General features: G+C 36.5%; 2 non-coding genes across 2 annotated transcripts; both read left to right on the forward strand.

The window, feature by feature from the left end:
* The first annotated feature begins 2,251 nt into the window (after positions 1 to 2,251).
* LOC128282856 (small nucleolar RNA R71) lies at positions 2,252 to 2,358 on the forward strand. The gene has a single exon (XR_008273209.1). It is a non-coding gene; the product is annotated as a small nucleolar RNA R71 (small nucleolar RNA).
* Positions 2,359 to 21,693: 19,335 nt separating this feature from the next.
* On the forward strand, positions 21,694 to 21,800 carry LOC128282769 (small nucleolar RNA R71). Its single transcript, XR_008273123.1, has one exon. It is a non-coding gene; the product is annotated as a small nucleolar RNA R71 (small nucleolar RNA).
* The last annotated feature ends 226 nt before the right edge of the window (positions 21,801 to 22,026 follow it).

The following is a 22,026-nucleotide window of genomic DNA, read 5'->3' on the forward strand; positions in this document are numbered from 1 at the left end:
AAAAAATTAGCTCCAGTTTTCACACGGCCTAGGACACGCCCGTGTGTCCAGGCTGTGTCGCACGCCTGTGTGGCTCTATCGCAGGCCGTGTGGCTCGATACTTGGGGACTTTAGCTTTGTTTTCACACGGCCAAGGACACGTCCGTGTGTCCAGGCCGTGTGGTTCACTGTTCATGTACATAAAACATGAAAAATAGATAAAATAAATGGGTTAGTGGTGTCAGTGCTCGGGTTGCCTCCTGAAAAGCGCTTATTTAAAGTCTAAACTTGACTTACCTCAATTTCGTGTTGTCATGGTAGGTTGAGGAGTTGAAACTCCTCACCTCTATTATCAATTTTATCAAGATACGGTCTGAGTCGAGTATTATTTACCTTGAAAGTTCCAAAGTCAATATGTGTTACCTTAACTGTACCATGTGGGAAGATATTCAGTACCGTGAAGAGAATCATTCTGTCTGTATCGTGCTCTAAAGTAGCAATTCTAGTGTCTTTTTCAACTAACAATACTTTGTCCCCGACCTTAAATTGCGTTGTTTCATCCCTATGCCTATCGTGGTGCCGCTTTGATTCATTGTGTGCTTTTGGTTTCTCCTTGACATGTGTTCGCCATTCGTCTAGTTCATCGAGCTGAAGCCTTCGTTGTTCATGAGTCACTTTGTTTTTGTTGCATGGATTAGAATGAGGCTCCATCACGTTCTTCCTAGGGGACTCCTGCAAAGGAGTTTGAGTTGAAACATTATTCAAATTAACTGAACTTAAAAAATCATCTCGATTACTAGATATTTTAGCATTATCACGAGATTGAAGTTTAATCGTGTCATCACCTACATGAACTATCAATTCACCTATGCCAACATCGATGATAGTTCTAGCAGTTGCTAAAAATGGCCTTCCTAAAATTAAAGGTACGTCACTATCCTCGTCCATATTTAGAACAAAAAAGTCAACTGGGAATATAAATTTATCAATTTTGACCAGCACGTCTTCAATAATACCCCTAGAAAATCTAATTGTCTTATCTGCCAATTGAATGCTCATCCTAGTTTGTTTGGGTTTCCCAAGACCTAGTTGTTTAAACATTTTATAGGGCATGAAATTAATACTTTCCCCTAAATTAGCCAAAGTATTGTTGACAGTTAAACTACCAATTAAGCGAGGAATCGTACAACTCCCTGGATCCTTTAACTTGTTGGGTAGCCTATTCTGTAGAATGGCTGAGCAAACTGCGTTCAACTCCACACGCGACACATCATCTAACTTCCGCTTATTTGCTAAAAGCTCCTTTAAAAATTTAACTGCGTTTGGCATCTGCGAAAGAGCTTCAATAAACGGTAAGTTAATATGTAATTTTTTTAATAATTTAAGGAATTTACCGAATTGTTCGCCCGTGTGGTCTTTCCTTGTTGCATTGGGGTATGGCACACGAGGTTTATACTCTTTACTCACATCAACCTTACCGTTATCTACCACATTGTCTCGCCTCAATTTCAGTTCATCCTCAACTAACCCTTCATCATTGTGAACAGTAATGGCATGAAGTTGTTCCATTGGGTTAGTTTCAGTATTACTTGGTAGGCCACCTTGTGGTCATTTAGAGATCAACTTAGGAAGCTGTCCTATTTGATTTTTGAGCCCTTGAATCGATGCTTGTTGATTCTTAAGCGCTGTTTCGGCATTCTGAAATCGAATTTCTGACACTAAGATGAATTTTGTAAGCATCTCTTCAAGGTTTAGTTTCTTCTCTTGTTGGTAAGGTGGCTGTTGAAAACCTAGAGGATGTTGTGGCATTTGATTTCACTGACCACCCCACAATAAATTGGGATGGTTCCTCCAACCTGCATTATAAGTGTTACTATATGGGTTATTTTGAGGTCTAAAATTATTACCCATATAGTGGACTTGTTCCTCATCGGTGCTAGGGTTGAAGGACGGATAATCTGTATTGTGCACTCCTCCTCCATTTGAATCACACCTCATAACTGGATGTACCAGACCATCAATATTTTTATTTAAAAGTTCTACCTGGTTAGAGAGCATAGCAACCGTGTCAAGGTTGAAAACACCAGCTACTTTTGTCGGCTTTGTTCTCATGACTTGCCACTGATGGTTAATCAGTGACATCTCTTCAATAAATTCATAAGCCTCTTTTGGTGTTTTTTTGTTTAAAGTTCCACCGACGACTACATTAATCAGTTGCCTTGTTGAAGGGTTCACACTGTTGTAAAAAGTCTAAACCTGTATCCATAGAGGTAACCCATGGTGAGGGCACCTTCTTAATAAGTCCTTGTATCTCTCTCATGCATCATAAAGAGTTTCTAGATCCATCTGTACAAAAGAAGAGATATCATTCCTTAATTTAGCCGTTTTAGTCGGCAGAAAATATTTAAGTAAAAATTTTTCAGTCATTTGTTCCCAAGTGGTGATTAATCCTCGTGGTAACGAGTTCAACCACTGTTTAGCCTTATTCCTCAATGAAAAGGGAAATAACCGAAGGCGAATGGCATCTTCAGAAATGCCATTGATCTTAAAGGTGTTGCAAAATTCTAGAAAATTTGCCAAATGAGTGTTTGGATCCTCGTCCTGTAAACCATCAAACTGAACAAACTGTTGTATCATTTGAATCGTGTTAGGTTTTAGTTCAAAATTATTTGCAGCAACAACAGGTCTAACGATACTCGATTCAGTTTCTGTTAAATTAGGTTTAGCATAATCATACATAGTACGAGGAGCAGGATTTTGAACTACTGGATTTGCAGCAACCACAGGAGGTAGCAGATTATTCTGATTATCAGCCATCTCCTCGGTTGCAGTATGGAATGTCCTCTCGCTCTTCCTCTATGTATTGTAGGTTTCGTCTTATTTCTCTTCGATTTTTACGAGTTGTGCTCTCGGTCTCACTGTCAAAAAGCAAAGGTCCTGACGGGTTCCTCCTAGTCATAAACTAAAGACACTTGCTAGAGCAAACAAAAGAAAAATTAAACTAAAAACAAAAAAGTAAATTGCAACAAAAATAAAAAAAATGGCTAAAGTAATAAAAATCAAATGTTCCTAATATCTTAGTCCCCGGCAACGGTACGAAAAACTTGATGGTTGTGAAACTAACTAAAAATTCGACTAAGGCAAGCGCACCTATCGAACAGTAGTATAGTTATGGTGAGACCGAAAATATCGTATCCACAAGGACTAAGAGTACTAGTAATTACTATCTTTTTATTATTTAGTCTAAGAATTAAAAGAGGTTTTAAACTAAGACTAATTATTTAATTAACTAAAATTCACGACGGAGATTAAAGCTGGAAAATATTTTTGGAGAACCAATGAAGAAGACAATACCCAAGGAAGAATCCACCTAGACTTCACTTATTACTTCTGAATTAGACGATTTATTCACTTGACTTAATCCGTAGAAATCCCTGATTTATGTTAATATCTCTCTCGAGACTAAAAGCAACTAACTCTAGTTGATTAGTTTTTCTTTAATCTATAATTAAATTTTTATCCTTATTCAATTTAGCCCTTTTTCCTAATTACTTTAAATTAAGCTAAATTCACTTAATTAAAACCTAATTAAACACACTGCTAGACTTATAATTATTCCTATTAATTATTTACGAACTCGTTTAACTAAGATAAAGGCTCGATAACACACTTTTTGGGTGCCCACGGATTTTGGGTCGTTACATTTATGGTAGAAAATGAAAGGTTGTTGATAGATAAACAACTTTTGTAAAGAGAATTTTGATGAAATTATGATTTAGGGACAAAATTGAAAAGATGTAAAATGCATGGAAAAATTTTGAATTTTGTGAAATATATGGGCTGCTATTATGATATATGAAAATTGGTTAGGCTTGGAATAAGGATTAAATTGCATGAATTTCATTTTCCGAGCCTAGGAACGAAATCATAATTAATTAAAAGTATCGAGGCAAAATGGTAATTTTGCCAAAGATGTGAATTGGATTGAATTGAATATAAATTGATGTTGAATTCATTCGTATAGATCCTGATAGATCAAATACAAAGTTAGATCATGGAAAAGTGAAAGTAACAGATTAGTTGATTTTGTATACACGAACATTGTTGAGGTAAGTTCATGTAACTAAATTGTATATTTATATGTTTAAATTGAATGTTGTATATGTGAATTGTGTAATTGCCATGTATGAAATTAATTACATATCTGGCGATGATTGATAAGTATTAAGTGTCTCGTTTGAATAAGTAAAATTTGATGGATATATGGTTCCCGAATTGGTTGTGGTCCTGCATGTGTTGCAGACACACCACAGCTCGAAAGAGCGTCCCGATAGTAGCTCTCACGAGCTTCCCATTATATGGTTCTTATGAGCTTCCTGTTAATAGCTCTTTAGAGCATCCCAATTGGTTGTGATCCTGCATGTGTTGTGGACACACCGTAGCTCTTATGAGCGTTCGGATATATGGCTTTTCGGAGCTTCTCGATTAAAAGTTCTTTCATGAGCTTCTCGATTAATGGCTTTCCAAAGCTTTCCTATATAGGCTTACTTGAACTGCCCGAATATGTCCCTTATGAGCTTCCCATTACATGGATCACATGAACTTTCTGTTACATGACTCGAAAGAGCTTCTCATTTATGTGCTCGTATGAGCATTCCCGAACATGAAGTTACGAATTACAGATTTGTACACTTCATGTGTACTACCTGTGTATCCATTGATATTTTAAATGGTTCAACAGAAAAAGTTCTGATATGGAATAACATGAGTTCAAAATGATTTATTACTCAAATGTATCTAAAATACATAGAAATAATTTGTACATGTTATATAGGTTCATGATGAGTAAAATATATGTATATGGTAATTTTGATTATTATTGAGCTCATATATGTTTCTTGATATTTCTATGAAATACATGACCAACATGTTTGGTGAAGATATATGTGTTAGGGATTTTGGCCAAATTGGTTTGAATGTGCCTTGCATGTTAGTCTTTATATGAATGAATGGTAAGTTAATTACCATGTTATACGAACTTACTAAGCATTAAATGCTCACTTAGTTTTATTTCCTCCATTTATAGTACTTCGGAAGGTCGTTGGGTTGGAAGCTTGGCAGAGATATCTCACACTATCCATCAGCTCTCTTTTCGGTATATGTAACAAATTAAATTTTGGTTATAATGGCATACATAGGATAATTAGCCAATATTAGTATGTAAATGTTTTGGTTGAAATTAGCCATTGAAATGGCTTATGATGGACATGTTTGATGTGTATATAAGAGGTTATATCATGTTTGATGTGTGTTGAAATGGTTGAATGATGGAAATCAAATAGGCGTGTTGATGTTTAGTTTGAGGTAGTAAGCTTGCTATAAATGAGCATATATGCTTATATGGTCATTTCGGTAAGATTGAATACTTGGTCATAAGGAGTGTTGTGACCTGAATTAAACTTGATATTGGTTTGATTGGAATGTCTTGTATTGGTTTGTGAATGTGTTGAAATGTTAATGTAGGTGAAAGACAAATTTGGGTGAGAAAAGTGGCTTGAAATAGCCTATTTTTTTCCAAATTAGTAGAGACACAGGCGTGTGTCTCAGCCGTGTGTCACACATGGCTTAGTCAACGAGCGTGTGAATTGGCCGTGTGTCCCTTGCATATTAAAAATTTCAAAACAGAATACTCAGAATTGTTCACACAGCCTAGCACATGGGTATGTGACTAGGCCATGTGACTCCTGCACCTATTTAATTACAAGTTAGTATGCTCACTGATTTCGTGATATTTGTAACAGGTTTTAAAGATTTATAAATGAAACATTCTTCAGACTAACTTATTATCATGATTAAGGCAAGTGTACCTATCGAACAAAGAGTATAGTTCAAAAAGACCGATTATCGAACCCAAAAAACTACAGTACTAGTATTTACTTCCTTTTTATTATCTAGCCTAAAAATTAAGAGGTTTGGTTATCTAAACTAATTACTAACTAAGAATGCACAAAAAGAAAGCTTGGGAAAATACTTTTAGGAAAATTCGATTGATTGAGACAATACCTAAAGAAAAATCCACCTAGACTTCACTTGTTATTTGACTCTGAATCAGACGATTTATTCATTTGACTTGATCTGTAGAAATCCCTAAGTTATATTATTATCTCTCTCGAGACTAATAACATCTAACCCTAGGTTGAATAATTGAAATCTCTTTCTAATTAACACCCTAGAATTGCATTAACTTGATCTATGGATGCCCTTATTAGGTTTCACCTTAATCCGAAAAAATCTTGTCACCCTATCTCTAGGCGCGCAATCAACTCCACTTAATTATGACAATTTTACTCTTAGACAGGGTCTATTCCTCCTCTGAATAAGAGTGTTAACTTGAATTAATATCCTCGAATATTAAAACAAGAATTAAGAACACATAATCAAGAACAAGTCAAATATTTATCATACAATTCAAATAATAATAACAAGATCTGTCTTAGGTTTCATTCCCATTAGGTATTTAGGGGGTTTAGTTCATATTTATGATAGAAAACATCTCAAAAGCATAAAGATAACAAAACATAAGAAAACCCAAAACTCCTGAAGGAACTTAAAGGGAGATCTCCAGTCTTGATAATGAATCCGGCTCTTGGGATGGATCAATCCGCTTTCCTTGAGTAATTCCTTGCTTCCTACTCTGTGTCCCCCTTCTAAGTGCCTCCTTAGGTATTTAAATAGGCTTTAGAATGCCTAAGAGCCCTCAAAATTGGCCTTTTCCGAATTGGAATAAACTTGGGCTCGGCAGGGACACGCCCGTGTGACACACATGTGTGCGATTACTTAAGGTTGTGGTCAAGGTTGTTAAATGGGCACGGGCATGTGATCTACCCGTGTAAATCGTGCTTCGACCTTGCCAAAGGGACACGGCTATGTGGTCAACCCGTGTGAAGAGGTTCAAGCCGTGCCAGAGCCTGTTAAACCTACACGGGCGTGTGGTCTACCCGTGTGGTGAACTCTAGGCCGTGCTGATTTCCCACGTTGTCCCGTTTTCTTCGTTTTGGGCTTGTTTCTGGTCCTTTTACTCTCCTATGCTCACCTAAGTATAAAACATGAAATTAAAGGATTAGGAGCATTGAATTCACCAAATCTAAGGAGAAATCATCCATAAAATGTGTTAAGCATAGGGTAAAAATATGTATAAATTACGGTTTATCAAATACCCCCACACTTAAGCATTTGCTTGTCCTCAAGCAAAATCCATAACTCACGATCAAAATAAATTCTTCTCAATTTATAATCCCTATCAATAATATCTCAAAATAATCCATAAGTATTTATACATTAAAAATTCAACTAAAAGTACATCAAGTTTTAGACATTCTAAGTTGAGCATTTTATCATGAAAACATAGGTGTCTTCCCTCATCTAAGTGATTACCTTGATCAAAATATCATAGAATTTCATATCCTCACTAAAGATTCACTCAAATCACTCGAGGTGTTTAAGGACAATGCATGAAGCACTCAATAGTCAATAATGAAAAGTCATTACCATAGGCTTGCATGAAAATCAGATCTCCACCACTATATATTGAGATGAACATCAATCAAAAGGTCTTTAAAGGGTTGTAACGTGGCTTTGGTTAGAGGGTGTACTCACAAGCTGAAAGAAAAGGTTAGAATCGAGATTGAATTGAAAAATTTCCTAACTTGAAAAAGTAATTAAACATAAATTGAGTACAAGTGAGCTTCTTCTCAAAAGATGGAATTTAGATACTGTGGCTCAACAATACCGAATTACTACTAATATGTAAGTATGAATTTTTTTTTTCTAAGAACAAGTCAAATACAGAATAGAATAAAACATAGCTAAGCAACTATTCCAACTCAAATCTCGACAAAAATAGAGATCAAATTAATTTAGGGGATTTCAACAATAATGAGTTATGGGTTAATATTAGGGGTAAATCAATGAATGGTTTGTTAGGTTCAAGGGGGTTCACTAAGGGTTAATTGTGAAGGTAAGCTTTTACGGAGTGAGTGGGTTAAACCTAAGTGCCTTTATCATCTTGACATATCAAATCAAATGGTGTGGTCTTGACATGCATAATCAAGCAAGTTTTAGAATAACAAATCAAGATTGACGCACTCAAAGCAACAATAAAAGTGAGCATGAAAGAAATAATAGGTTCTCTAAAGGCTCAAAATCTCACAAAAATTATGGCTTTTTGATGTTTGAACTTGTGAATTTCAACTCAAGATAATACCTAAACTTGGGAGAAAAAACCTATAAAATTTTAAATTCAAAAGTCAACTTATCATGCTTGATTCTCTAATATCTTAAAATTTAAACAATCAATGCATGAATGCCTAAGTTTTAATTCAAGACATATCAATAAAAATCTAAGTTTTCATTCTAATCATGGCATAAGAAGATCACATGAGAATAAGACAAAATTCAGGGATTTCTAATGATGATATGAAAGACCCCCCCACTTAAGATGTACATTGCCCTCAATGTACAAAAAGAGATATATTGAAAAAGACAGATATATAATCATAAGATAGGGGGAGAAGTGAAACTTCCTAAATGATGAATGAATTCCTTGAACTAGAGTTTTGGAGAATAATTGGCGTGAGAGTGGAAGAGGATACTCCGGTAGTGGTAGAGGTTCATTAGTCCATAAATCTTGCGCCAAAAGAATATTATATCTGGTGGTAGCTATGGTCGTGGTTGAGCAGGACATGACAGTCGTAGAGAACCTTTTTCGGTGGAGTTTTTAGTTCCTATGCGATGATGAGCTTTGGAGCTCTTTATAACTGTAATAGAATCAGGAACTTTTTAGGAAATATGAGGAAGCATAATTACTCGTAATGAAATAGCCAAAATTTAAAATTGTAAAATAATAATTATAAAACCTAATAAAAATAAGCTTAAAGAAAAATAAAAAGTAGTCTTAAAATAGAATAAAAGTAAAAACATAAAATAATAAATAAAAATTTTTAAACATCTTTATCGCTAGATGGTTCGCGAGGTGGGGGTGGCGAAGAGATGTGGAAGTGCTGACAAATCTGCTATAGAGTAGCATTAATGTTATCGAAGCACTAAAAACACTATTGCTCGAATCGAGTAAGGCACTCAGAGATGTCAGCGTATGAAGTTGCCGCATGAACTGGACGAGAGGGGGGTGGTGGCTGAGTCGGTGGATCCTCGTGACGTGGAGGGACATCATTAGTAATGTCCTTAGGTCCTCCTCCTCGGTGGACTGGGCAAGGCGGTACTGAGGAGGGTATGTGCCACGTCGTTTCTCGATCATCCTCATACTTAGCATGCTCGAGATGCCCTGTGGGGACATCTGGCCGATGAGAGTGAGGGAGGATGATTGGGCTGTTGTGTTGAGGAGCCCGAAGTGCCAAGCCAATTGAGTCACATAGGGCCCAATAGAGATGACACCTCTCCTGTGCTGCTCCGGGTGGTGGCAAATGGCGAAGGCAATAAAGTAGGCAAGGTTGATGACGTACTCGTTCGCCATACTCCATAAGAAATAGGCATCGTGGGTAGTGACGACGCCAGTACTCTCTCATTTCCCTATCAGAGTGTGAGCCAAGATGGCGTGTAAATACCTCAAGGAAGGAGAGAGAGTCGATGCCTTGGCGCGGCTAGGAACGTAGGTGGCCGAGGCAGGGACGAGGTCCCTCCAACATTTCAAGGGGGAGTAGTGGATGTGGCGGTGGAGGGTGTCGAGGTCATTGTCGTCCATAAACTCTTTCGTGTACAGCCCCATTGCAATCCTAAACTCGGGTATGCTCAACTGGCGTACTAGACCACCGAGGCGAAACTGGACTGTTCCAGGATCATCAAAGTTGGTCATGATAGTCTGAAGATGGAACGTCGAGCAGAGTTCCAATGTAAACTTGAGATACGTCAGCTCAACGATCTCGAAGAAGAGCCCCCACGGGTCAGTCGTTAAGAAGGCTCGGACCGCGTCAGCCAATTGAATCTGCTCGAGTGCGCCCAGTCAATGCAGTGGCCCACACCTAGGAGTCGGGCCCATAATATCTGATATAATTCCTCTTGGGGTCCCAAGGGAACTTGGAGGAACAGGTGCCTAATCTTCGTGGTAGGTCTCGAGGATGACACTGCTCATTTCCTCTTCTTCGAGGTGGGAACAGCGGTCTTCTTACCTCGTGAGGAAGATATTGTACTTGCATTGAAAAATTAAAGTTCAATCAATATGCCCCAAGAATAGTATGAAAAATCAAGGCTAAATATGAATATTTTATGAGATTAACGTACGAGATGATAAAGACTAAAACCAATAAATATATCAAGTTAGAGGATTATGAAAATAATGAATGAATGCATGTGAGCAGGCATAAATTTCATGGAAACAAGGAAAAATGAAAGAGTATAGCATAATGGAATAACTAAAATAACAAAATTTTTTATTAAACAAGCATTAGTATTTTACTATTCTAACTACGAATATTCAAAAATAGTTCAATATAGTAAAGGAATCATGAAATAAGCAACATATTTAGAGAAAATAGAGAGAAAAGAGTAAACAAAGCAAAAAGAAGGAACTTGGGGCGTCAGAATCGGTGTTGTAGGCTGCGCACGGGCATGGGGGTAGGGCGTGTAGAGTTGCAGCGGCTAGGGTTAGGGATTTTTAGGGAGATAGATGATGAATAGTAAGGGGTTTATATAGATTTTGGGGCACACAGCCGTGTATTTTTTTTTTGCCCGCGTGTTTCCTGAATTTTGGATTTTGGCGTGTCTGACATTTGGCCCACGCCCGTGTTGCTTGGGAGTATGGGTGCACACGACCTTGTCACACAGTCGTCTCTTGCTTCGTTCGCTTTTCCCACGCTCGTGTTTGTTTTGACAGTGCCGACCACGGACGGAGGGCACGGGCGTGTCGCACGCCTGTGTTACATTCTCAGTTTCAACCACGGTTTCAAGGCACGGGCGTGTCTCATGCCCGTGTTGTTTTGGCAGTTTCACCTACGACTATGTCGCACGGCTGTGGTAACTTATCGCATCCCGTGTCGGGGAAAAATCTTGCCCTGTTTTCACACGGCCGTATCGCACGGTCGTGTCTCCACCTATGGTGTGAGCATGACCTCAGGCACGCTCGTGTGCCTGGTCGTGTGGATAGGAAAACCCTGTGTTTCAAGACTTAGGTAATAGGTTAGATGTGAAAAACTAGAATTTAAATAAGTCATTATTGTTAATGATCGGGTCGCCTCCTGAGAAGCGCTTATTTATAGTCTTAAGCTGGACTTATGATCGCGTTAGGTTTCGTGATAGGTTTTAAATATTTATAATTACTCGTTCTTGAACTAACTATTATCGCGATGTAGGCAAGTGTAGCTATCGAACAGTAGTATAGTTTTAGCAAGACCGAATAGTCGAACCCAAAGGAACTAAAAGTACTAGTAATGACTATTTTTTTATTATCTAGCCTAAGAATAAAAGGGGTTTTTATTTTAATTAACTAATTATCTAAACTAAGAACGCACAGAGAAAAGAATTGGGGAATTGCTTTTGGGAAAATCGATTGACTTGAGACAATACCTAAGGAAAAATCCACCTAGACTTTACTTGTTATTCTGGCTCCAAATCGGACAATTTATTCATTCAACTTGTTCCGTAGAGATCCCTAAGTTATGTTAGTATCCCTATTCAAGACTAATAACGCCTAATCCCTAGATTGAATAACCAAGATTTTTCTCTAATTAACATTCTACGGTTGCATTAACTCGATCTATGGATCCCCTTATTAGGTTTCACCCTATTTCTAGGCGCGCAATCAACTCCGCTTAATTATGACAAAAGTACTCTTGGACAGGGTCTATTCCTCCTCTGAATAAGAGCATGTCTTGAATCAGTATCCTAGAATATCTAAACAAGAATTAAGAACACATAATTAAGAACAAGTTAAATATTTATCATACGATTTAGAAAATAATAACAAGATTCATCTTAGGTTTCATTCCTCTTAGGTATTTAGGGGTTTTAGTTCATAACTAAATAAGAAAACATCTCAGAAGAATAAAGAATATGAAACATAAAGAAAACCCAAAACTTCTGAAGGGAAATTGAGGAGGGATCTTCAGTCTTGATGATGAATTCGGCTTCCGAGATGGATCAATCAGCTTCCTTGGAGTAATTCGTTACCCCCTATTCTCCTTCTCTCATTTTTCTCCCCTTCTAGGGTGTATTTATAGGCTTTGGAATGCTTAAAGGCCCTCAAAAGTGGCCTTTTCCGAATTGGACTTAACTTGGGTTAGGCAGGGACACGCCCGTGTGTGATTACTTCAAGCCGCGTTCGAGCCTGTTAGAATGACACGGGCGTGTGCTATACCCGTGTGAGTCGTGCTCCAATTCTGCCAGATTGACACAGCCGTGTGGTCTGCCCGTGTGAGGAAGTCCAGGCCGTGTTGATTTCGTACTTTGGCCTATTTTCTCCGTTTTTGGCTCGTTTCTCGTTCCTTTCGCTCTCCTATGCTCTCCTAAGTATAAAACATGAAATTAAAGCATTAGGAGCATCGAATTCACCAATTCTAGTGAGAAATCATCCATAAAATGCATTAAACATGGGGTAAAAATATGTATAATTTACGGTTTATCAAATACCCCCACACTTAAGCATTTGCTTGTCCTCAAGCAAAATTCTCAACTCATAATCAAAATAAATTCTCTTCAACTTGCAATTCCTATCGATAATATCTCAGAGTAATCCATAGGTAATCATACATTGAGAATTCAACTTAAAAGAACATAAAAGTTTCAAACATTCCAAGTTGAGTATTTAATCATGCAAACATAGGTGTCTCTCCGCATCTAAGTAATTACCTTTGATTCAGAATATCACAGAGTTTCACATCCTCACTAAAGATTCACTCAAATCACTCGAGGTGTTTAACGACAATAAATGAAGCACTCAATAAGATAACTCTGGATGGTAAGCCATTTTTTTGAAAAGGAAAACAAATGAATCTTAAAAACTTAATAAAAGAAAAATAAAATAAGATAATTATTCTAATTGTTCAAGTGGCACAGCCGGGGCACACGCCCATGTGCGCCGTGGCTCAGCCGTGTTTGTCGCGATTTAAGATGTCGCCACACGGTCTTCTCGTATGCCTGTGTATATAGGCCGTGTCACTACAAGATCGTGTCGCACGGCCGTGTCTGGCGTGGTTCGCTTCTCCCATAGTCGTGTAGGGTTGTGCACGCCCGTGTTATTCTAACAGTGTTGTCCACGGGTGATAGACGCGGGCGTGTCTCACGCCCTTGTTTATTTGGCAGATTCGACGACGGCCATGTCGCACGGCCGTGGCGTTTTATCGCAGCCCGTGTTTGAGGAAATCTTCTACCCTATTTCTACACGGCCATGTCGCACAGTCCTGTTTCCATCCGTGTTTGTCACACGGCCTTTAACACGGCTGTGTGATAGGCCGTGTGGGGTTGGGAACCTGTGCTTCAAATACTCTGTTAGTGACCTAAATGTTTAAAACTTGAAATTTAAATAATTTAAAACAGTTAGTATTCGGGTTGCTCCCGAGAATCGCTTGTTTATAGTCTAAACTGTTACCTTGTTGGTACATTCAGGGCGGTTTGTGGAGTCATAGCTCTTCTCCATTGACTTTAAAATTCTCACTATTATAAAGTTTGAGACGGTGTCCATTTACTTTGAAAATACCGTATGATGGGTGTGTAACACCCCTAGCCCGTATCCGTCACCAGAAGGGTTACGGAGTATTACTAAAATAATTCATGTGCGAACAGTCGAACAAAATATAATAGTGAATAATCATCTTATCGATCCTTGCAATTTAACAAAACCGAATTCATAAGGTATTAATTTATCATGTATAAACAATTTCACAACCTATATGTACATATGATTTACAACGTGCCTTGCACTCATATATGCATCATAAAAAGAGGATCACTATTCATTTGGTGGTTTGCCATTATAGCCGAATGCATAACTAATTTTAAATACACATAGTATTTAGCTCATTCATATAAATAATAAATACATCTCATAGGCCTAACTTTGACCTATTTAATTTAATAATTAGCCACCTATTTAGTATCGTTTCACTTAATCAAAAGAGTTGTATTATAAAAGCAAACATAACCACTTTTGAAATATTAAAGTTTAAGCCATATTCGCATGGCCATGATTACAAAAATAAATATTATGGCATGGAAATCCCAAATTTAATGTCTATACATGCCATAATGTTATACTTAAGACTAAACAAAAAGGGGTACCAAAATATTGTAGGCAGGTGTGATGACTTCGATGATGGTCCTGAGCACACAACGGATCAAAAGAAAATCTAAATAAGAGGCAAGTAAACACACCAAATGAGTTTTCAACTCAGTAAGTCGTAAGCAATATAATGCAAACAATTAACTTGATATATCGAAATAGAAACTAGAAAAGTCCACATTACAATTAACGCTTCAAAGTAAAATTTAACTCCTTTTTATCTCACTCTATTGACATCTACTTATTATAATAATATTCTTTTGCAAAATCAACTATCACAGCCATACCGATCTATGCCATATATCACTTAGATTGTTAATCTAACTACAAGTCAAGTCATGCTATTCAATCAAAGTATCATACAACCAAATGCCTTAAATCTTTTCCTCAAAGTATTAAACAATGACGAAATAGATGGATTCATGCATATACGTTTCATGTGTCCAATTTCTTATTTCACTCAATAGCTTTAATTCTTCATTCAGTTCCTACACTTATTGTATCAACAACCGATTTCGCACACATAGTGCTCGGTCAAGGAAATTCGCACACATAGTGCCATGCTAGCCCGCACACATAGTGCCTTGCTAATCCACACACGTAGTGCCATTCAAATCCGCACACATAGTGTCATTCAAATCTGCACACATAGTGCCATTCAAATCCATACACATAGTGCCAATGTCATTTCATTATAAACAAATCAATTGATTTAATCCAATATGTATATACGACCACATATCTATCAATCAAGAGAATATATATATACAAAAGTAGTTCTTTCATGATATGCGCGCAACATTTATGTATAAAATAACAAATCTTATAATTGCTTATGGACTTACCTTGTGTTGGATGAAACGGTTCCAATCGGCTACTCGATACCCTTTGTTTTTCCCTTACTTGATTCCCCTCCTTTGGGTTCTTGAGCTAGAATAAACAAATTGACTAGTTTAATTACCTTGCTAGTTTATTTATATCCTACAATATTAATAGTTTCATATCACAAGAATCACACGGTAAAATTTGATTTTCATCCACCTTATGCTTTCATTAAACTTAAGCCATTCAGTTCCCATTGACACATTCAAATATCATATCACGACCATTGTTATTATGACCTTGCCTTTTTCCTTTTAACATTTTTTTTAAGCTAAATGTACTTACTCCCTTTACTAATTATTCCATACAAATTTAAACTAACCATTCGGCTATTGACCACCTAAGATCCAAATACTATAAACAACCCAATCAATACTTCAATAAAACACACACACACATATATATATATACACGACAACCACCCCTTGCTAAATATTCACATATATAAATTTAATGATTTCCACTTCATCTTACAACCGTCATTGTTTAAGACATTAAAACCTCAACTAATGTTTATCTAATGTCTCAAGGCCGAATGCATATAAATTTTTAGTATACATATAAAGTTTATACTTTAAATAAATTATTCACATACTAACAGGCCGAATATCATCTTCACTAAACATTTAAACCATAATTCCTTAACAATCTTTTCACTTTCGGCATTATCACTACCAAAATAAGAATTGCACATCACTTTGTCATTTAACACATAGTTTCACCACATAACCACTTTGACCAAATACTTCTAAAACTAGCAAAAGCTCCACATTTGTTCATACCGTCATTTAAGTTCACATATATCTATTTAGCTAGCTCATTTTCACCTGTCTAATATTTCTATCCAAAACATCAAAACACTATCCTCTTAGCATTTATCCATTATAACCGTATGCACATTTTGTCACCAAATTCAAAAAAAATCAACATATGGGTTATAATAAGAGCTTGACTACTAACTAAATTTTCATAAAATTTAATAGAAATAACATAAAATCCTACCTTAATTAACCCTTAAGATGGCCGAATGCCCTTGACATTTTTCTTCTTCTTTCACTTATGTTTTCGGCAATGAGGATGGAAGAGAAACATTAAATTTCCTTGTTTTTATCACCCCCACTTAATATATTATAACTTATTTTATATTATAACATATATCAAATATATAATTTATTATTATAATAAGCATATAATTATTGTATACCAACCCCATTACCATGCCCTTAATTTAAAAAGGTAAAATAGACATGCAAATCCACCATTTTAGTAATTCAACATATTAATCCCTTGGACATTTACCTACCACATTTTCAAAGTTCTCAAACAAGTCCTTTTCAGCTAATTTCACGTCCAAAAGACAAAATTAAAATACCAAATTTTCAAACATATAAATTCACAAAATAAAAACATAGAAAATAATATATATGTATATATATATTTAAAAAAAATTTTGACTCAGTTTTGTGGTTCTGAAACCACTTTTCTGATTAGGGTCAAATTAGGACTGTCACAGGGTGACTTACCTCTATTGTGCCATATGGATGAACAGATTAAATTACGAAGGGTCCTAACTATCGTGATTTTAGTTTTCCGGGAAACAATTTGAGTCTTAAGTTGTATAGTAAGACGAGATCTCCAACTTCAAATTGTTTTCTTTGCTTTAAACGAACGTCATGGCGCCGTTTTGTTGCTTCCTTCTATAGGCATGAATTTTCGTATGCATTGGCTCACCATTCATCAAGCTCGTTCAGCTGAATCAACCTATTTTTTCCAACAAGTTCGAGATCAAGGTTTAGAAATTTAATAGCCTAAAAAGCTTTATGCTCTAGTTCGAATGGTAGATGACAACTTTTTCCATAAATAAGTCTGTAAGGTGATGTCCCTATGGGAGTCTTAAAAGTAGTTCTGTAAGCCCATAAGGCATCGTCTACTTTCATTTCCAGTCTTTTCTGTTTGATTCTACTATTTTTTCAAGGATCCGTTTGAGTTCTCGGTTTGCTACTTCAACTTGTCCATTAGTTTGAGGATGGTATGGGGTGGCTGTTCTATGATGAACTCCGTATTTCTTAAGGGTTTTTTCAAATTGGGTTTTACAAAAATGAGTGCCCCTATCACTGATAATTGCTTTAGGTGTTCCAAATCTCGAAAAGAGTTTTTTAAGGAAACGTACTACCATTCTAGCATCATTAGTAGGTAGTGCTCGGTCTTCTACCCATTTGGACATGTAGTCAACTACTACTAAGATGTATTTATTCCCAAACGAACTAGGGAATGGGCCCATGAAATCGATACCCCAAACGTCAAATATTTCACATGAAAGCATATAGTTTTGAGGCATTTCATAACGTTTATATATGTTACCTTTCCATTGGCATTTGTCACATGAAGTAACATACCTGATTCAAGTATTTTGTGTGCGGTCTTAGTTCCACTATAGTGTCCTCCGGTTGGCCCTGAATGGCAATGTTTCAATATTTTTGATGTTTCTGATCCTGTAACGGATCTTTTGATGACTTGATCTGCATATCTGCGAAACAGAAATAGATCGTCCCAAAAGTAGTTTTTCACATCATTAAAGAATCGCTTCTTTTGCTGGTGTGTTAACCATTTTGGGATAATGTTAGCAGCTAAAAAATCTGCGATGTCTACAAACCAAGGCACCTCAGAGTTAGATATAGCGAAAAATTGTTCTTCAGGGAACAAATCATTTATTTCAACGTCATCTAGCTCTCTGGTATTGGATTTCTAAAGCCTGGACAGATGATCAGCCGCGAGATTTTCAGCTCCTTTCTTATCCTAAATCTCCAAGTCGAATTCCTGCAATAGGAGAATCTATTGAATGAGTCGAGGTTTTGCATCGCTTTTAGTTAAAAGGTAGCGAAGGGAAGAATGGTCAGTGTAACAACAACTTTAGACAGTATGAGATATGATCGAAATTTATCAAATGCAAAAACCACAGCTAGCAAATCTTTTTTTGTAGTAGTATAGTTGACTTGTGCAGCCGTTAAGGTTTTGCTGGCGTAATAGATAGGTTGAAAATGCTTGTCTCTTCGCTGTCCCAATACTACACCTACTGCAAAGTCACTCGTATCACACATTAGTTCAAATGGCAAGTTCCAATCAGGTGCAATTATGATTGGAACATTAACTAATTTATCCTTTAAAGTATTAAATACTTCTATACATTTCTGATCGAAGTTAAAAGGTATATCTTTTTCTCGCAATTTAGTCAAAGGCTTAGCTATTTTAGAAAAATCCTTAATAAATCTTCTATAAAAACCAACATGTCCTAAAAAGCTTCTAATAGCCTTAACCGAACTAAGGGGTGGTAATTTTTCTATTGTTTCTATTTTAGATTTATCCACCTCAATCCATTTACTAGAAATTTTATGCCCTAATACAATACCTTCTTGAACCATGAAATGACATTTCTCCCAGTTAAGCACAAGGTTTGTTTCCTAACATCTTATTAAAACTCGTTTTAAATTTTTAGGGAAGAGATGGAAAGAGTTACCAAATACCGAAAAATCATCCATGAATACTTCCATGATATCTTCCACGAGTTCGTCAAATATGGCCATCATACAGCACTAAAAAGTGGTAGGATCATTACATAATCCAAAAGGAATTCTACGATAAGCGAACGTACCATATGGGCATGTGAATGTCGTCTTTTCTTGATCTTCAGGAGCTATTGGGATTTGAAAGTAACCAGAGAGTCCGTCTAGAAAGTAGTAATACATGTGTCCGGATAATCTTTCTAACATTTGGTCAATGAATGGCAAGGGGAAGTGATCTTTTCTTGTGGCATCATTCAGTTTCCTATAGTCTATGCAAACTCTCCACACTGTGACTGTTCTTATTGGGATTAATTCATTCTTCTCGTTGGTCACAACCGTCATGCCTCCTTTCTTGGGGACAACCTATACTGGACTTACCCAAGAACTGTCAGAAATAGGATAAATAATTCCAGCATCTAGAAGTTTAATTACCTCGGCTTTTACAACTTCCTTTATGTTGGGGTTCAGACGTCTTTGAGCTTGCACACACGGTTTGTATTCATCTTCCATCAAAATTTTGTGGGTATAAAAAGAATGGCTGATTCCTTTAATCTCAGAAATTTTCCAAGCTATGACCTTTTTATGTTCTTTTAATACTTAGATTAATTCATCTTTCTCCTTGGGTTGCAAATTAGAAGCAATAATAACTGGTAATGTAGAATTATTTCCAAGGAATGCGTATTCTAAGTGGTTTGGTAATTGTTTAAATTCCAGTTTGGGAGTCTCCTCAATAGAGGGTTTTTGCTTAAATTCATTTTTTATCTTAATGCCCTCATATTCTACTTGTCTTGACGAATGGTCATTAGGTTCCTCACCTGTCTCCTCGCCTTGAGCTGGATATGGTTCTGTCGTCTCCTCTTGTACAATTTCTGAAAAGAATCTTGAGTAATATGATCAATAGAGTCAATGAAATAACAAGAATCATCCTGTTCCCTAGAGAATCTCATAGCATCGTAAATTTTAAAGATAATCTCCTCGTTACCTACTCTAAGTACCATTTTACCGTCACCCACGTCAATTACAGCTCTAGCAGTGGCTAGGAATGGGCGCCCTAAAAGTAAGGGTACTTCCACATCTTCATCCATGTCAAGCACAACAAAATCAATAGGGAATATAAAATTATTTACTTTTACGAGTACGTCTTCTATAATACCCCTAGGATATTTAACAGATATATCGGCTAATTGAATACTCATCCTAGTAGGTTTAGATTCCCCAAGACCAAGTTCTTTGAATATTTTATATGGCATCAAATTAATGCTAGCACCTAAATCAGCTAGTGCTTTTTCAACATTCAGACTACCAATTAAGCAAGGGATAGTAAAACTTCCTGGATCTTTTAGTTTGGTTGGAAACTTGTTTTGGAGTATGGCTGAGCAGTCCTCGTTGAGTTTTACTGTAGATAAGTCCTCAACTTCCTTTTATTTGTTAGAAGCTCCTTCAAAAATTTTGTGTAGGTAGGCATATGCGAGATGGCTTCAACAAAAGGTAAGCTGATGTGTAATTGCTTAAAAAGTTCAAAAAACTTACTGAATTGTGTCAATGCGATCTTTTTTTAATTTTGCTGGATATGGAATTGGTAGTTTATATTCCTCCGGCACTGGTTTGTCACTATTTTCGGGTTTTTCTTCCCTCCTTTCGCTTTCCACGGCTCCTTGTGCTAACTTCTTTTTAGATTTCGCTAACACTTTTCCACTCCTTAGTGTAACTGCTTTGACATGCTCTCTTGATTTGGTGTTACTAAGTAAATTTCCTAGTGGTCTTTCCAAGATCAGTTTGGATAGCTAGCTTATCTGAGTTTCGAGTCCTTGGATCGATGCTTGTTGATTCTTAAGTGCTGTCTCGGTATTTTGGAAACTGGTTTTTGACACCGAGATGAATTTAGAGAGCATCTCCTCAAGGGTTGGCTTCTTTTCCTATTGATAAGGTGGCTGTTGAAAACCCTGAAGATTTTGTGGCTTTTGATTCCCTTGACTATCTCAAGTGAAATTTGGGTGGTTCCTCCAACCTGCATTGTAAGTATTACTGTATGGGTTATTTTGAGATCTAAAGTTATTGTTACCCATATAGTTAACTTGTTCCTCTTCGGTTGTAGGATTGAAGGATTGATATTCTATATGCACACCTCCTCCATTTGAGTCACACCTCATTACTGGATGTACCTGCCTAGAACCAAGTAAACCATCAATCTTTTTATTGAGAAGTTCTACCTGATTTTTTAGCATAGTAACTGAGTTGACGTTATAAACGCCAGCTGTTTTTGTTGGCTTAGGGCTAGTTTGGCAATGCTTTTAAAAAGTGCTGTGGAAAAGTACTTTTGAGAAGTGCTTTTGAAAAGTTTAATTTAAAATTTGAGTGTTTGGTATTGCTGTCAAAAAGTGCTTTTGAGAAATAAAATGTCCATTTTAGACATGATATTATAAAGTAACAAATATGTATTTAAATAATGTTTAAATTAGTTAATATTATGATATTTTAGTAATAATATAAAAAATAATTTATTATAACTTATTGTTAATATTTTAATATATAATATTAATTTTAAATAATTCTAAGTAATTAATATTAATTATTTATTATAACTTTAGCAGTCTTGTAATCTGCTGGAATGAAGAAAACATAAGGCTAAAAAAGTCACATAATGCCAAAAGCACTTTTGGCTTAAAAAAAGTGGCAGATTTGCTACTTCTTCATCTGTAAGAAAGTAATTTTGTTAAGTTGAAAAATGGTCAAAGATGGAAGGTGTTCTTTAATACTTTTAGAAAAAAAGTGATTTTTGGGCAAAAGCCCATCATAGAAGCAAGGCCGAACGGAGCCTTAGTCCTCATGACTTGCCACTGATAGTTATTCAGTGACATTTCTTCAATGAATTCATAAGCCTCTTCAGGTGTTTTGTTGTTGATGGTTCCTCCAGCAGCTGCGTCAATCATCTGTCTTGTCGAGGGATTCACACTATTGTAAAACTTTTGGACTTACAGCCATAGAGGTAACCCATGGTGAGGGCACATTAGCAATAGATCATTGTATCTCTCCCATGCATCGTAAAGTGTTTCTAAGTCCATCTGCACAAAAGAAGAGATATCATTACGTAACTTAGCCGTTTTAGCTGGTGGAAAATATTTTAGTAGAAATTTTTCGGTCATTTGTTCCCAAGTAGTGATAAACCCTCGTGGTAATGAGTTTTGATCACTGTTTAGCTTTGTTTCTCAGTGAAAAAGGGAATAACTGAAGGCGAATGGCATCATGAGAAACGCCATTAATTTTGAAAGTGTCGCAAAACTCCAGAAAATTCGCCAAGTGAGTATTGGGATCCTCATCCTG

The sequence above is a fragment of the Gossypium arboreum genome, chromosome 10 (genome assembly GCF_025698485.1).
Source record: "Gossypium arboreum isolate Shixiya-1 chromosome 10, ASM2569848v2, whole genome shotgun sequence".
In the NCBI taxonomy this organism is placed as follows: domain Eukaryota; kingdom Viridiplantae; phylum Streptophyta; class Magnoliopsida; order Malvales; family Malvaceae; genus Gossypium; species Gossypium arboreum.